This window comes from Marmota marmota, unplaced genomic scaffold, assembly GCF_001458135.2.
Source record: "Marmota marmota marmota unplaced genomic scaffold, marMar, whole genome shotgun sequence".
Classification (NCBI taxonomy): Eukaryota; Metazoa; Chordata; class Mammalia; order Rodentia; family Sciuridae; genus Marmota; species Marmota marmota.
The window spans coordinates 1,703,766-1,720,517 of NW_026000225.1; the positions used below are offsets into that span (position 1 = coordinate 1,703,766).

General features: G+C 40.8%; 1 protein-coding gene across 2 annotated transcripts in view; it reads left to right on the top strand.

Annotated features, from left to right (window-relative positions):
- The first annotated feature begins 10,474 nt into the window (after positions 1-10,474).
- The window catches only part of Gpat4 (glycerol-3-phosphate acyltransferase 4), a 42,169-nt gene continuing 35,891 nt past the window's right edge, over positions 10,475-16,752 (top strand). Inside the window, exon 1 of one of the 2 annotated variants that reach the window (XM_015506214.2) lies at positions 10,475-10,606. The gene's annotated coding sequence lies outside the window, so the exon portion shown is untranslated. Of the gene's footprint in view, positions 10,617-16,752 lie in introns of both variants that reach the window. The other variant, XM_015506215.2, reaches the window with a different exon arrangement.

Genomic DNA, 16,752 nt, shown 5'->3' on the forward strand with positions numbered 1-16,752 from the left:
ATCACGTTTACCTCCTTCCCTGCTCTTATTGGTATTTTCCCTTCCTCCTCCTCCTCCTCCTCCTCCTCCTCCTCCTCCTCCTCCTCCTCCTCCTCCTCCTCCTCCTCCTCCTTCCTCTTCTTCTTCTTCTGTACTGGGGATTGAACCTGGGAATGCTCCACCACAGAACTACATCCCCAACTCCCCCTTTTATAATGTTATTGTATTTTTTATACCTTTATTTATTTTTATGTGGTGCTAAGGATAAAACCCAGTGCCTCACATGTGCTAGGCTACAACCCCAGCCCCAATTCTATTTTTTACTTTGAGATAAGCTCTAAGTTGTTGAGGCTGGCCTTGAACTTTTGATCCTCCTGCCTCAGCCTCCTGAGTTGCTGAGATTACAGACATGTACCACCTGATTTTTTTAATTGAAATATAACATACATATGGAAAATTATTCTGAAAACACACCGGTGTTATCACCAATCAGATCAATGAAATCAAACATTACACAGGAGTGTGACACTCAGGAGAAAGGACTGGGATAAAGACAGACTTGGGAGCTATTCACATAAGACAATAAATAATTGTTAAAATTGGGTAAAGACCTCCAATGAAGAGGTACAAAGTGAAAAAAAAAATGTAAAGCCCTGAGCACTCCAGGCACATGAAAATTTCAGGATAGAGAGAATAAACTGGGTCTGCAAACTAAACAGAAGGATACAGATTAAAAAACACCAGCAGCTGGGTGCGGCAGTGGCACACACGTGTAATCCCAGCAACTTGGGACGGTGAGGCAGGAGCATCACAAGTTCAAGGCCAGCCTCAGCAACTTAGCAAGACCCTTAGCAATTCAGTGAGACCCTATCTCTAAAAAAGGGATGTGGCTCAGTGGTTAAGCACTCCTGGGTTCAATTCCAGGTACAAAAAGAAAAAGAAAAAAAAAAAACACCAGGAAAGTTTTGGCCATCACTGGAGACAATCAGATCATCTCCACCACAGGCTGCAGCCCACCAGTGCCGCCTAGTCATACCAGGTGGGATTCCTTACCATGAACTTTGGCATCTTACAGCCTTGTCACTGGCCACGAAAAAAAACTGAAGCAGATACCCAGTGCCTAAGGACCACTGGAGGAGTTCTCTCTGTCGGTGCCACTCAGTGATCCTCCTGTCTCTGGATGCACCTTAGGGATATGGAGAGCACCAACTAGAAACACACTCCGTAGGATGCAGTGAGCAAAAATGTGAAGGAAGAGAAACCAGGAGTTTGAGAAAAGCCCCCCCCCCTCCCGCAGTGGGTAGTTTGTAATAGTCCAGAAAAACAAGAGGCAGAGGAAAGAGAAGTGCCTTGAGATCCCTTGGAAATTCTACATGCAGTATGTTGGGAAACTTCTCTTTTCTCAAAATCTGTCTACAGCTGAGAGCTGTCAATCACTGTTCCTTCCCTCCTGATCATAGATCCCCACCACAGAAGAGGAAGAGGGACCAAGGCTGCCCCCGCAGGAGTGGAGTGCTGGTAGCCCTGGGCAGAGTGTCTGAGTCACACTTTTTGTCACATCCTTTTTCTTTCCCCAGCCAACTGTTTTAAGACGTGAAAGGCTCTTCTGATTGGCTGCCTCCAAGGGTCCACTATTTCAGTTCTGCTGGTCCTTTGGGAGTAAGGGCTAAATAAATAGTTCCTGCTGGGGAAAGTGGTCTCAGATTAGAGGAGCCCACGCCCCTGCCACGCACTGCTGCCTGGAGTGAAGTGGGTAAGTCCTCCGGTCTGTGGAAACTGATGGCTGTCACTTGGCTCTCAACCCACAGCATCTTTTTTATCTTGGTTTTTTTTTTTAATTCAGTTTCATCAGACTCTTGGGGGTGAGGGAGCCAACGGGGTGGGGGGGGGGAGGGAATACTGTGATGCTGGAGGGAGGCAGAGGCAGTTGAGAATGCCGGTCCGCCCTCACATCTGAACTTCCTTCCCCCTTTCTCAAAGGTCCCCTTGCTGCTCTCTGTATACCCCCATGCATCTCCGCTTCACCCACAGTCCATTTTTCCGGCGGCAGCTGCGGCCTGGCGGAGTGGAGCTGCAACCCCAGTTGTCCTTCCGCTCATGCCTGGCAGGACCTCCTGAACGCCAGAGACCCAAAAAGCAAGTGGTGTTTGCAGACACGAGAGGGCTCTCGTTGATATCCATACACACATTTGAAGATGGTGCGGGCAGAGCCCCTGAGGAGGGCTGGTGTCCAGCGCCCAGTTTCCCTGAACCACCATCACCGGTGTCACCAGAGTCACCAACCTGCTCCCTGGACTTCTGCACCCAATGGAAGGACACTAGGGGATCCCAGAGGCGAGTGCAGACTCAGGGAGTGTGCTTGGAGCAGTGCTCTGAGCAGAGGCCTTCCTGCCGGGCACCGAATGGGTGCAACCGCAGGGCTTGCAGGAGGTGGTGTGGATGCGGATGCGCATGGCCTTCAATGCTGGGGGCTCTTTCTAAGAAGTGACCTATGTTTATGGGCCCCATCTTTGATGTAGGTGAGATGTTTCCAAGAAGTCCCCCAACCGTCGAGTATGGTTCCAGTTTTGCTTCTCTTTACAGTGTGCTCAGCATTTGGGGGACAATAATCAAGGGCAAAACTACTGACTGCTTGGTGCCAGTCTCACAGTCCTGCTCATCAGAGTCAAGCTGATCCCTCTGTGATTGCTTTTACTGTCTAAGTGAAGCCTGAATTTTTTTGCCCAGATGTGCGTGTTTTGTATCTCTCCTGGAACTGTTTTCAGACTCTTCTTGACCTGAATTCATTGTGGGAGATACGATTGACCCAACTCATAGCCCCTGCAGAAGGCCTGGAATGCCTTGCATTCTTCTCTCACATGGGCAGGCTCACTTCCTGACCCAAGAGAGCTGTTTTCCTGTAGGAAGATTCCCAGTTGGACAACCTTTCCCATTGTTGGGAAGCTTTGGAGCAAGCAGGAAACAGAAGAAATGTAAATAAAGACTTTATATGTAATTTTTTGAAAGACCTAGCAGACAATGTCTATAGAGACCAAGATGACCCATGTGGGCTTGGGCAAGCCTGTGTTCTAGAGGTTGGGAAGGGGTCACTTACACTGAAAGTAGGAGAAATGCCACACAGAATTGTGCACTTACATTTACCTCTCCATATGGCACCAACTAGTTTTCTGGTAACCTGAAAGAGTCTTGCTTTGTCAGCTTTTGCTAAAAGAAATGTTCATTAAAACATCTGCTGGGCTTCATGCAGTAAACCCTCCTTCCCCTCCTTCCTCACTTAGGAGTTGGGTAACTGTCTCTGCCTATCTTAAAACAGATGACTTTAACACACACACACACACTTCAGTCGTCTAGAACAGGGTTTTTTGTTGTTGTTGTTGTTTTGTGTTTTTTTGAGGGCAATTTACCTAGAACTTGGCTCCTAAGGCCCCCAAACTTTCCCTGTTGTGTACTTATTGCCCTGTAGTGAAAGTGTTTATTGAACTATTTGCCTCCCTCAGGACATGGGAAAGCTAGGATAGGACTACCTTGTACTCTATTGGTCCCCTGGCTGGTCAACCCCTTGGAGCTCAGGACAAATGTTAGCTAATACATGAGTATTTGTGCCAAGTATGCCTCTAACTTAAGTGTACAATGTTCTGAGAGCTTTAGTCATGGAAAGTTTTTGACCTTTATTCAGAGATTGTTCATTCTCAGGTTATTATTCATAGATGACACATTTTAAATAAAAGTTTTTTTAAAAAAATCTTAATATCTGATCTTTAACTTCTTAGGCTATATTTTTTTGTGCTAATAGCAGGCTATATAAGCACAGTCATAGTGGTTGAGTAAGCAACATTTGCTTTGTTTATTATTTTCCCTGAAGGACCTACTCTGGCTGAGTCTCCCTGTATAAAACAACCAGAATGTCCTGCCAGGTAGTTAACAGGGTAAAGATAGAAGCAGCCAAACCCATGGGCTTTCAGGGACAGTACGAACACAGTTGCAGCTCCCTTGTCTGATAAGGGTTGCTGTTGGAATCACGTGTGTTTCCTCCCTTTCTCCATCCCCTGCACACCTTCTAGTAGCCCTGACTTCATTAAGGAATGATCATAAACAGGGCAGGAGGATCCATAACACATGCTGTCAGAATTGGGTATCATTCTCAAAGTAAAGCTAGCAAGAGGTGGAATGTAGCTCAGTGGCAGATTCTATGTTTAGTATGTGAGAGGACCTGGGTTCCATCCTAGCACCAAAAATAACAAAGTAACCCCCAAAAGTGCTAGTAAGAATCCAAGAAAAAACAAGTTGCCAGCTATGACTTACTCCTGCAAGGTGTGGTCATGTGTATGTGTGTATATATGTGTGTGTGTGTGTGTGTGTGTGTGTGTGTGTATACCAATCTAGAGTTTGTGAAATCTACATTTCCATAAGCATCAGAAAAAACACAATCAGTTGAGGACCGAGCACTGGGAAGGGGAGATACTGGAAGTCCAGTTGGATCAGGTGTCCCATTAGAGAGTCAGGATTTAGACTTTTTATATTATCTCCAAATAAAGTTATACATACAGCCACAGAAAACTAACAGGAATGAAAAAAAGATGCTGCTCCATATTCAGCTTTATTTTTGTTGGTGGTGGTATGGGTGATTGTGAACTCAGGCCCTCCTACTCTACCACTGAGCTACACCCCCTAGCCAACACTGTTCAGCTTTGAATTTCACATTGTCAAACCACATTGCCTGGAGTGCACTTTGTTATTATTTCTTTTCTTCTTTCTTCTTACTTTAACTTGGCTTTACTTTTGCAATACTGGGGATTGAACCCAGGGACTCTCTACCACAGAGCTATATTCCCAGCCTTTTTTTTTCTTTCTTTCTTTTTTTTTTTTGAGACAAGGTCTCACTAAGTTACTAAGGCTGGTCTCAAATTTGTGATTCTCCTGCCTCAGCCTCCTGAGTTGCTGGTATTATTGGTGTGTAAAGCTGGTAGTACTACTGGTATGCACAGTGCCTGAAGTGCACTTTGAAATAATATTTGACATTTTCGTAAAGCCTTATCTTGCAAATAGCAGAAGTTTATTGACATTTTTCCATTAAAATTGTCAATTTTGTAAATATACATGTATACCATATGCCAGTTATAATCCTGCCATGCCTTTAAAAAAATGTAGTAATAATCTCAACAAACAAAAACAAGTGGTCTAGGTCTTTCTTGACCTCTGACAGGTCCAGACTAAGATAAACAGGTTGCTATGGTTTGGATCTTAATTGTTCCCCCAAAGCTCATGTGTTAAAGCCTTGTTCCTCAGCTGATGATGCTTTTAGAGATGTGACCTGGTAGAAGGAAGTTAGGTCACTGGGGATCTGCCTTATTTAAAGGGAATATTGGGACCCTGGCCCCACCAGGTCTTTGTTTTTGCTAACTCACTGCCATAAGTGAACAGTCTTCCTCTGCCATGGGCTCTTGCTGCCATAATATTCTGTGTTAGCCACAGGTCCAAAGCAAGCAGACCATGAACTGACCATGAACTGAAACCTCTGAAGCTGAGATGAAATAAATCTTTCCTCCTTATATATTGATCATCTCAGACATTTGTCATAGTGATGGAAAACAAACACACTAGTTTATTACAAACTTTCCTATTTAGGTGATGTTATGATTCAATGAACTCTCATGTTTTTGCTCATAAGGGCCCCTTTTATTCTTTTTCCCACACACCCCAAGTATTGTCTACTAAACTTTGTGCATTAAGTACTAGTTAAGTTCATTATTTTATTAATCGAATATATGCTTAATTTGTCTAGTGTCTGGCAATCATTATGCAGTTTTCATTTATTCAGCAAACATCTGTTGAGCAAATACTATATGCCAGTTGGGGATAGAAGATATATGAATAAAATTATTGGCCTTTGCAAATATATCTCTGGAAACCTAAGGGAACCATTTCCATTTTATTCATATATCTTCTATCCCCAATTGGCATACAGTATTTGCTCAATAGATGTTTGTTAAATAAATGAAAACTGCATAATTATTATCACACACTAGACAAATTAAGCATATATTTGATTAATAAAATAATGAACTTAACTAGTACTTAATGCACATTTCCATTTCCGTCCAATGAAAAGGGGAGCCAAACATACAGATAGATAGCCAATTAAACAATGCTAGAGGTACTTAGAGATTGTTAGAGAAGATACAACTTCATGTTATGGTTGAGAAGTTAGTCCACAAGATATGAAATTACATTTCAGTCAACTTGGGTGGCTTATTGTTTCAGGTTTATGTGTGATTTCTACTAGACTTCTTGAATTATTAAATAATTTAGAAGCTCCACTTTTCTTGCCTTGAGAATTCCAGAAGGCAACAGTGGTTTTAATGGAAGTGATGATGGTAGTTGGAAAGGAATTTTAGAAAATAGTAAGCTAAACAAAGAGGAGTAGTTTACCATATTCACCCAAGAGGATGTTCTGTTCAGCCAACTGTTTTATTGTTGTTGATGCTTGTTGTTTGGCAGTATTGCGGATTGAACCCAGGAACATTTTAACACCGAGTTACATCCCCAGTCCTTTTTTATTTTGGGGACAGGATCTAGCTAAATTGCCCAGGTTAGCCTCAAACTTGTGATCCCTTTGCCTCAGCCTCCCAAGTTGCTGGGATTACAGGTGTGTGCCACCACACCCAGCTCAGATAACTTCTTGGCAAGTTGAACTTTATGGTGTATCAGAGGTGAGGGTGTAGCTCATTAGTAGAGAGTTTTCCCTCCATGTATGAAACCCAGGGTTCAATCCCAGCACTGGAGGGGGAAAAAAAAAAGTATATCACATTTCCAGAGTCCTTTGGACCATGCATGCCTTTTTTTCTTTTTACAAAAATTGAGGGTGTGGCTTAATGATAGAGTACTTGCCTAACATACACAGGACCTGGTTTCTATCTTCAGCATCAAACATAAATAAAATGAAAAGGAAAGAAAATATAATTATATGTGATTTTACAATTCTACTTTAGGTTGTATTTGTCTAAAATAATTGAAATCAGAATCTCAAATGAATAAAGAGGTGTGGTATATACATACAGTGGAATGTTATTCTGCCTTTTTAAAAAAGGAAATTCTGACACTTGCTACAGCATGGATGAACCCTGAGGACACTATGCTAGCAGAAATATGTCATAAAAAGACAACTACTGGGCTGGGAATGTGGCTCAGTGGTTAAGCACCCCTGGGTTCAATCCCTGGTAACAAAACAAAACAAAACACAACACAACTACTGATTTAACTTGTATGTCAAACTCACAGTAACATGAAACAGACTGGTAGCTACTAGGGAACAGGAGGAGGGAGATGGAGAGTTTCTATTTAATGAATACAGAGGTTCAGTATTTTTGAGATGAATAGGTTTTGAAGATTCACAACAGTGTAAATATATTTAACACTGTATGCCAATTGGGGATAGAAGATATATGAATATAAATATATATCACACTTAGAAATGGTTAAGGCAGGGGCTGAGGGTGTAATTCAGTGATAGAGTGCTTGCTTATTATGCATGAGGCCCTGAGTTCATTCCCCAGTACCACCCCACCCCCCAATAAAAAGAAATGGTGAAGATGGTAAATCTTGTTATATTTAGTTTACCACAATTAAGATTTTTTTAAAGAGGAACATTCCTTGTGCTTTTATTTGGCTTTTTCTCTTGGCACTTGGAAAGGAGTGTTAATATTACTGGTAGTATGGTAACAATTGTGGATTTACCTTTTAACAAATCTCAAAGGCTTTGTACTTGTGAAGATAACTATGGAAGGGAGAGGGGTTATACAGCATATGGATGGTATAGGGAATATCTTTCCAAGTTCATAGCACTGTGCACATACAACAGAGAATATGTTGATTCTAGTAGTACTAGTAGTACAGTTTGGAAATGAGTTCAAAGTTAGGATACAGTTGAGATTATTAAATCTCTCACTGGGCCCTTAAACACTGTGATCCCTTTCTTCTAATTGACCATCTTTCATCCAGCTTTTAACATTCCTCAGATTATTATTCTAGAATGTGAATATAACTTCAATAATAATCTAAAGACAGTCCAAATTTACACAGATAAGAAATATAGTGTGGTTATAAGCCTTATCTGTGGGCAGAAGACTTTGCCACAAGTAAATCTTCTTTGTGTCTAGCTTTTCAACTTCTGTCCTGTTTGTATTTCTTGCATCTAGCAATGAATGTGACAAAGATCTGCCCAGATTATTGGCCTTTGCAAACATATCTCCGGAACCTAAGGGAACCATATTAACCCAGTTTCTCTTGGGAGGAAATTTGATTGCCCTCTTGCACTAAAGAAATTTAGAGAATTTCCAAGTGAATATGCGTACTCTCACAAATATGTGTTAATATTCAACAACTGAGTGTACTATTTGGTTGAATAAAGAATCATTCAAGGCCGGGCATCGTGGCTCATGCCTGTAATCCTAGCAGCTCCGGAGGCTGAGGCAGGAGGATTTCGAGTTCAAAGCTAGCCTCAATAAAAAGCGAGGCACTAAGCAACTCAGTGAGACCCTGTCTCTAAATAAAATACAAAATAAGGTTGGGGATTGTGGCTGAATGGTTGAGCCATCAATATGATTGAGAATGGTTGAGAATCAATATGATTCTTGGTGAACTTCTCATATGTGTGAAATATTTTTCCATTTCAAAACTATTATATACAAAGAACTATAATATATGTCATCTTTTCATTATTGTAAAAAATATTTATTTAACCAGAAATTTTGAAGGTCCAAGGTCATGGAGTTGGTGATAGCCTTTTTGCTGGCAGAGTCCCAAGGCTTCACATGGCAAAAGACAGGGATCACATGTGTCTGTGTCTGTGGGTCTAGCCTCTTTTCCTTTTTTTTTTTTAGAATTGGGGAATTAACCTAGGGGGCACTTTACCACTGTGCTACATCATCAGTCCTTTTAATTTTGAGACAGTCTCACTAAATTGCTGAGGCTGGCCTTGAACTTGAGATGCTCTTGTCTCAGCCTCTTGAGTCACTGTGATTACCGGTGTGCACCACTGCACTCAGCTTCTGATCCTCCTCTTATAAGCCATCAGAATGTAATCATGGAGGTTGGTGCTCTGCCCAAATGACTTCATTTAAATCTAAACCCTATCATTTCTCAAAAGTCCCACCTCCAAATACCATAGTCAGATTAAGTTTCTACACTCTTATTATGTTTAACATATGACTTTGGGGATTAAACTTCATGAGTTTGGGTAGATGAGCCACTTTCAAACCATAGCGGATGGGCTACTTTTAAGTTCTGACTGGTTCTGTGGGGAGAAAAGGGGACCAGATATAAGAAACCAAGAATCAGTGAAGATGGGGATGGTTACTTAAAAACCCTATCTCTAACACTGTGGAGGATGCACAATGTCCAGTATCTTATAGAATTTAATAAAGCTAGAGATTAAATATGGCCAGGCATTATTCAACTACGTATCATTGGCATGCCCCCATCCCCAAACCTGGGCACATAATGAGAACTCCATAAAGGCTTGTTAATTGAGTGGATGACATAATGAATATGTGTTAAGCCCCAAAGGAGTGTGATAACATGTATTGGGGACTAGTGGTTCAGTGTTTGGGAGCAGAAACAGCATTCTTATAAACAGATTTTGATGTCAAAGAATGTGAATTTTGCCCTCAAGATTTTAATCAGATTATTTAGCATGGACTGATGATCTGGCAGCAATATGCAGAATAAACTAGGGGCAGGGATAGGGCCTGGTACTGAAGGCAGAAAAAAATAAAAGATTTAAAGAAAAGGGGCGGCAGTGTAGCTTAGTGGTAGAGCGCCTGCCTATAAAGGGAAGCCCTGGATTCCTACCCAGTGCTAACTTTAGGGGAGACGATAAGGCTGGATTAGGAGTTTGAAGTCTGAAAAGATTGTGAGAAATACAACCGCAACATTCTTCAGAACCAGCTGACTTTAATAAGACATCAGTCCCAAATCGACACTGTGAAGGAACGTGAAGGTCGTCTACACTGACATTTTTAATTCCTTGGCTTTACTATTAAGGCATATGAGACTCAGGGATGATGGTGGTGGTGGTGGCAGCGGCAGCTAACATTTCTTGAGTGTGCTGGGCACTAAGCTACATTCGAAATGGAGTTATCTCGTTGTATTCAAATAGCCCCGAGATGATAAAGTGACTTAGTGAGTGACTCAAGCCCCTTCTCCGTAATAGGGCTGACTTCATCCTCTTTCGGCAGCTCAGAAACGTGGGGCCCCTCTTCCGGAAGCGCTCTCTAAATCAGATCAGGAATCCGGGAGGCGCGCCAGGGCCCAGGACGCCAGGTACCACTCCCCTCAGCCCCAGCCCATTCGCGGGGTCGCTGCTCAGCGCGTCGAGAGCCCGCCCTCCACCGGCGGGGCAGCACTAGAGGGGCCCCCCTACTCCCTCTCCCGGCCCGCCCGCGCAAAGCGCGAGAGCGGGGCGTGGGGCAGACGGTGGGAGGGCAGCGCCGGGGCGCGGGCTCACGTCAGGCGGCGTAGACAAAGGCGGGCGCGCGCACGTCCTTACGCACGGCTTTGCCAGCGGCGGCAGGCAAGGGCGGGAGTCGCTGTCTGCGGAGGATTTGGGAGCCCTGGAGCCTCGCGGTCGGTGAGTAGGGGTAAGCCGGTCCCTCGTTGAAGGTCACTGGCTTCCGGGGGGCCGAGCGTGGGGCTTGGGGTCGGGCTCCTAGCGAGGGCCTGTGGGCCAAACGCCCTGCTGATTCCACTCCGCGTCAGGAGGCACCGTGGCCGCTGCCAGGGATTCCCGGCCGGGTGGAGCGTGCCGCCCCCTGGCCCGCAGTGGAACGGTCCGCGCGCCCTCCCTGCCGCGCTGGCCACGCGGGCGCCTAGTTGCTGGTGCTCTTCCTCAGCCCCCGGTGTGGCGCAACTTTTTCGGGGAGGTGGAATGTGGGTGGTCAGTGCTGCAAGGGGCATTAGATCACGTGGACGCCGCCTCCGCCTCTAATCTCTTTGCCTGTGTTCTCCGACTTTCCAGGGATGTGTGTTTTTTCTCTTTCCTCAAATAGTGTTCCCCATTTTTCTTTTTTTAGGCTCTCTTATTCCCCGAAACCCCTTGCCCCTTTCCATGTTGAGTCCACGCCCTCCAGGGCATCCCCCTACCTGAGGGTCTTGCTTATTATTTCATTTTCCATCTTTCATAGGGCTTTAACTTTTGCAGTTCAGAAGTTATGGAAAATATACTATATGAAACATGATGTAACTATGGAAATAAGTATCAGTGTCTCTCACCACTCACGTCCTCATTCTGATTGATAGCCTTGAAATCATTTGAAGAATTTCGTTTCTGTTACGTTTTCCTTAATGTTGGCAGAACTCTGAGAACCTCTGCTTAGTTTCGGGCCTTAGAGATTCGGTCTCAACCCAAGTGAAAAAAAAAGCAATTATGTTTAAACCAAAGACTATATGGATAAAATCCTGTAAAACTACCAGTTAGATATTCTTTCTGTTGAAAGTGATTTTTTTTTTTTTCCAGAATTGTGTTTTGGAGAATTTAAGACATAGAAAAATAGAATAGTGAACCAGCATATATCCATCATCTGACCTTAACAATTTACCTATGATTAACCCTGTCCCAACCACATCCTCATCCCTTTCCCTTCCCACATGTCAAAGAGAAAAATTCTTGATGGCAGATGAGCCATGATTGTCAAATGTATCTTCAGATTCACAATAAAAATCTTCTCATATAAAGTCATAAGGTACTTTTATTGTAATAGTCTATTATACAACTAAGGAATATGTAAGTGTTGGGGATAGATCAGAAAAGGGGTTCTGAAATGATCAATCTACTAGTGAACAGATTAAAACAAAGTATTTCTGATCTGGATGAGAACTTCGAGATCACCTTGTCCAGATCCAGAGGTTGTACTGAGGCTGGAAACAGCTTCTAATTCTGCATTTGGTCTTCTTTCAACTCTTTCATAATGCTTGTCTTTACCTTGTTTTTTTTTAGGGAAAAAAAAAATGAATGCAAGGGCTCTGATTGAAAACTCATATTCATGAAGGCCTTGCATTGGTAAACGTGAACTTTCCCACCAAATTCCAGAATAGTAAAACCTCAGAATATGCCTTAAATTATTTCTTAAAATAAGTTTGGTACAAATGAGTAAAAAGAAGGAAGTTTTTCACCAAATTCTGGAATGATAAAACTGGGGAATATGCCTTAAATTATTTTAAAAATAAATTTAAGACAAATGAGAATTTCTAATCATAGTTTTTGGGAGACATGGGAGAGTCCTGACTTAGAAATGGAATACCATAGATACTAAAAACAAGCTATGAAGGATTTGGATAACATTCACAGCTATAACTAAGCTATTAACTAAGGAAGGAAAGGAAACTAAAATGGGAATACACCCTTGTTTTATTCTTAATAGCTGAGAGAACAGTGTCATTTTACCATAATCTGTTCTTGCCATTAATTGGTAAGAATGGACCATTGGTTATAAAAACATGGTATGCATTTCCTTGCAATCTTTATGCTATTTTTTATAACAAGAACAGGTAAATTCAGAACCATTAGGAGTCACGGAAGGACAGAATACATTATTGGGTAGATTTTGTTGTTGGAACATGAAAAGGGTACACTTGTGCAAACTAAGATGGTTGAGGTGTATCACTAGGTGGTATAATCTTCATGGGACCACTGTTAGTATAAGTGGTCTATTGTTAACTTTATTATGCTCATTGACCTTATGCAATGCATGACCATACTTTTACTTGTGCCTCAGTTTCCTTATTCATATGGTGATATTCTCCCCCTGAGAAATACTATGAACAAGCAAGTCCTTGTATGTAGAGTTCTTTGACTTTGTAAGTTCAGATTATTTATATTGTTCTGACATAGTTGTAAATTTACTTTCAGGAAGAACTTTTCTTGTGATTTTGTGACCATAGTAATTGTCATGTACATCCAACTTATGGAAATACCATTGAAATAACTGTGTAGTTGTCATGACACATCATTAACCCTGAAGGTGAGAGTGGAGGAGATTGTCAGTTTTGTGTTTATTTTGTGGGTTTGTAGCATGGGGAAGAGTGCTGTGGCCGGTCTGTCAGGATTCTAGTCTAATATAAGTGTTTACTGCTAAAATAAATCACTATTTTCATCTGTTGCTTATCATAAAAGGTTACCTTTTATAAAGAAAATCTCTTGCATTCTGGAGATTATTTGGGCCTGGTTAAGTGTGGTTTATATTGCTGAGTTGCTTCTGTAAAATAGAACCTCATTTTGTCATGTTATTTGCTTCACCCCCCTTCACATTTTTATATCGGTATATTATAGGTGTACTCATTTACTTCTCACTGTGTTATTTAGCTTATGGGGAAGTCTCAATTGATCCATTCCATACAGCACTAAGCTACATGTTAGTGTTTTCTGTAGCATAACTAATACTTCTTAAAAGAATGGAATTGGAAAGCTAAAAGGAGTGTTCTAAGTGCTTGGAGTTTTTCCTAACTCCTTTAAGGCACTTTTTCTCCTTTAAAAGCATTTTACCATTGAGCATGCCATAGTCACTGGCTTGTTACCTTTCTTAGGGTACTCCTTATTTTACCCTGTGTAGTATATTTAGATTGCATTTTCTGCTAAACCATAAGCTCAAGATCTGCAGTACTAGAAAAATGCTTTGTCACAAGCAGGAACATAATATATTTTTCATTTTTGTTTGTTTATTTATTTGGTGAGAGTGCTGGGGATGGAACCTAGAGCCTTGAGCATGATTAGTATTTGCTGCACCATTGATCTACACCTCTAGCCTTTACTGACTTTTTGAATTAAAATTTTAAAAAGGTAAGGAAACTTCAATTCATGAAGCCACATTACTTTTTTGAAGTCATATAGACAGAGAGTAACAGCTGTGCTTAGAACCAGTAAGTTGTCAACATGAAAATGGAGGAAGAACACCATAGCTAGGATTATTTTGAATTTATGGAGTTAAACAAAGAAGTTTGATGCCACAAATTTTGTGCCTGTGTGATGAAATGCTTTCTTTCTTTTTTTTTTTTTTAAAGGGATGATCATTTCATTTTTTTCTTTAACTGTCCACTTTTTTCTTTCTTTCTTTTTTTAGTACTGGGGATGGAACCTAGGGGTGCTGAATCACATCCCCAGCCATTTTTTATTTTTTATTTTGAGGTAGTCTCACTGAGTTGCTTAGGGCCTTACTAAGTTGCTGAGGCTGGCTTCATCTTCTCAAGTCACTGGGATTACAGGTATGTGCCACCATGCCTGGCTTATTTTAACTATTTTTAAGTGTACAGTTTAGTAGTAATGCTTTCTTACTTTAAATAAAAATACTTAGTCATTAGGCAAAAACTTAAAAAATGATCAGTAACAACTTCAATAATAACATAGTAAATGGGCGAATAAAATAATAGGCAAAAATTTTTGACACTTTACCAAAGAAGATACATGGATGGAAAATAAGCACATAAAAAGATGATCCGTATCATGATTCATTAGGAAATGTAAGTTAGAATTATTAGATTTCATTTCATATCCATTAGTATGTCTAAAATTAAAAAGACTGGGACATATCAAGTGTTGGGAGGATGTAAAGCCATTGATGCTGGGAATACAAGATGGTGCTGTCAGTTTAGAACAGTTTCATAAAAAACTAAACATACACCTCCCTTAGAATTCGTAATTCCAACTACTAGGAATTTACCCAAGAGAAATGAAAGTATATATTCATACAAAAACTTGTGAATTATAGTTTCTTTTTTTTTTTTTGGTCAGATCTCTATAATAGAACATCCTCAATGTCGTTCAGTAGGTAAGTAGATTAATTGTGGGATGTTCATACCAGCGACTACTACTCAGCAATAAAAAGGAATGAACTACTGACACATTGGCAACAGCATGGATTATTCTCAAAATCATTAAACTGAAAAAAATAAACCCAACCAAAAAAATCTTGATTAAAAAATAAAAGAAGGCGGCCAGAAAGTTGCTTCCAGTTACATATATAGTACCCAAATGTAAAAACACAAATTTTGAAATGGAGCAATCAATGCAATAGTAAGGTTGGATAATGAATGAAACATCTTGGGTCTTAAAGCCCCAACAAATCAAATTGTCCTTTTCTAAAAGAATGGTGCTGAATATCAAAATTGTTTGGAGTGAACACTTGGTGTACCATGTTACTTATTATCCAGTGAGGTCAGAATAACCTTAGATAAGACCAAGACCCTGAAACTGACTGCATTCTGACTTCTTCCTAGTGAGTGGAGTAATCCTTTGGCCTTTTGTATCCTGGCTCTGTCTTGGATAATTTATTTTATCCAGGATCAGTGTCAACTGTTTATGTATTCATGACTCTTCAGCACTTCAGTTCACTTGAACCTAGTAACTCTTGAGTTTTTGGAAATAATTCTGAGCTGTCTTTTTGGAAAGGTGCACTTTTCCTGCTGAGCAGCAGCATTCTATTCAAACAAATTTGTTATATTTCACTACTTCTGATACACTTGACTTTAAATACAACCAGCACACATTTCCTTTGTGTCTGGGCTTGAATGTTTATATCATTTGTTTACATCATGTTTGTATCTCATTGGATTGGGTCATTTGATGAGTATGTGTTGGCAACAGAGAGACCTCAGAAAATGGGTGGCTTTCTTTGTAAACCCACTCCAAAGCAGAGGTTAGCCTGAGGAGCAGGACCACTAAACTAAGGATCATTAGTACTCCTCTAAGTTATACTTCTGCCTGTCTGTCCCTAGCCAGTTCTATAACTTATCTCAGTCTAAATTTAATCCTTCCAGGGCTCAGTTATTTGAGCCATAAAACGAAGAGATTAGACAAGAGCTCTCAGTGATCAACTAATAATGATGCAGTTTATCATCATTTTATTATTGCCTCAGCTTTATGATGATTAATAGCTGTACCTTCTGTTATTGAGCACTTGTGCTGAGCATTGTACTGATCACTTGATCAGCATTATCTTCTATTTAGTCTTCACAATGATACTTCATTAGGTTTGCCAATTGCATATAAATGGAGTCATATAATATGTGATTTCTTTCATGTAGTATAATGTTTAGAAGGTTAATCCATGTTGCAGTGTGCATCAGAACTTCATTCCATTTTATGGCCAAATAACATTCCATTGTATGGATATACTACACTGTTTATCCATTCATCATTTGATGGGCATTTTGATTGTTTGCATCTTTGGACTATTTGAATAAGGCTGCTGTAAGCATTCATGCACAACTTTTTGTGTGTGTGTGTGTGTAGATAGTTTTTAGTTTATTCCACCTAAGAATGGAATTACTAGCTCATGTAGTAACTCTGTGTTTAACCATTTTCCAAAGATAGCTGCACCATCTAACATTCCCACCTGCAGTTTGGACTTTTTTTTTTTTTTTTGCTTTTTAAAGTGCTGGGCATGGAATCTAGGGCCTTGCACGTGCTGAACTCTACCACTGAGCTACACCTCCAATCCTGAGGGTTGGGATTCTTAATATCAACCAAAATTTGCACTCTATAACTGCCAGTCATAACACCAATTCTTTTGCCTCAGGGTACTCAGAGCAAAGCTGCTTTTTCTAGATGACAGCCGGCTTGATTGGATCGTTTGTGTATTCTGTAATGGCAAATGACTTCTACCAGTATTCATGGTCCTATGATGTTTTATTTTATTTTTTTAGTTGTTAATGGACTTCTTCTTCTTCTTCTTCTTCTTCTTCTCCTCCTCCTCCTCCTCCTCCTCCTCCTCCTCCTCCTCCTCC